Source organism: Mastomys coucha, unplaced genomic scaffold, assembly GCF_008632895.1.
Source record: "Mastomys coucha isolate ucsf_1 unplaced genomic scaffold, UCSF_Mcou_1 pScaffold16, whole genome shotgun sequence".
In the NCBI taxonomy this organism is placed as follows: Eukaryota; Metazoa; Chordata; class Mammalia; order Rodentia; family Muridae; genus Mastomys; species Mastomys coucha.
In genome coordinates, this window is record NW_022196898.1 from 57,853,506 (window position 1) to 57,854,806 (window position 1,301).

Below are 1,301 nucleotides of genomic sequence, written 5' to 3' on the forward strand. Positions count from 1 at the left end.
GGCTTGGACTTTTGGCTCAGCTCTGCTTTCATCCCAATTGCTTTCTATTCTCAGGGGACTGAACACATGATTGATCTGTTTGCACCTTTTCTCTATTCTCGACTTGCCTTAGGAACCCAGTAAGAATTAATGATCAAATGTCCAAAACAGTCCCGACTCCATTTTATCTAATGTTTTGTCATCTCCTCCTCCATCAAAGACCTTCTTGTTAAATATTTGCAAATGGTCATGTGGATGAAGTACCAACAGGTTCCAGAGAAAAGGTGTGCTGTAGATAGTAGGTTGACACATTTCCTGACTACTTAATTATATGCCCTTTGTGATTCACAAGGGACATGCAGGTCTTTGCTCACAGGAAAAACTTGTATAATGACACTAGCAGCAACAGCTGAGCCAGAATGCAGAATTCTTGGGTCAGATGTCATCTGGAAATAGGTTGTGAGAAAGATCACTGTTCTGGCAGGATCCTTTGTTTTTTTTTTTTTTTTTTTTTTTTGAAAAAAAAAAGATGGCTAAGAATGAGTTGGGGAAAAAGAACGTTAGCGGCAGTGGATAGCAAGGACAGATTTTTATGCTTTTGAAATAAGTTGGGCTGCATAGCAAAGCAATCAATGCCAATGGAATAATGGAACATAAACCCTCAGAGATAAAGGAGCTCTTTCCATCTTGAGAGGAAAAACAAAACTGAGCAAAAATGGATTTTAAATGTCCTTGGCTTGTGTTTATGACAAATAGAGAAGGAGGCTCATTGGCTGGGTGGGTTTTCCTGGAAGAGATCAAAATGGCTGGACATGTAGTCCCCTTTCTGTAGGTGCCAATAAGAAAAGTGCCATGAATTCTGTAGGGGGCGGTAAGGAGAGGAAGCCCCACAATACAGCCAGGAAAAGCATTGCTGCCGACAGGTTTCTTGTTCCAACTCCTCTCTTCTCCAAGATGGGGGTGATTTAATGTGCCTTCAAGAATCTGGCAGTCCCTTGGAAGGTGATGAGGTAATACTCAGAAAATCTGAGAGCCTTTCCTTCTTCTGTATTGATTACCACGCCCTCATGGACTAGCTGCCTCGCAGTGTGGCTTTATCATTGGCAAAGAGGTGGTATGGTCTTAGTGTGTGTTTACGTGTTCATTGCACAATCCCTTGAGACAGAAGAATCACAAAGACAATACTGATCCCAAATAGCCTTCATTTACTTTCTAATATTAGCTTCATATTTGGCCATGGTGACTAACAGTGGTCCAGACTTGATTCAGATTTTACCATTGCCGGTAGTACCTGCTTCTTTTTTTTTTTTTTTTTTTTTTTT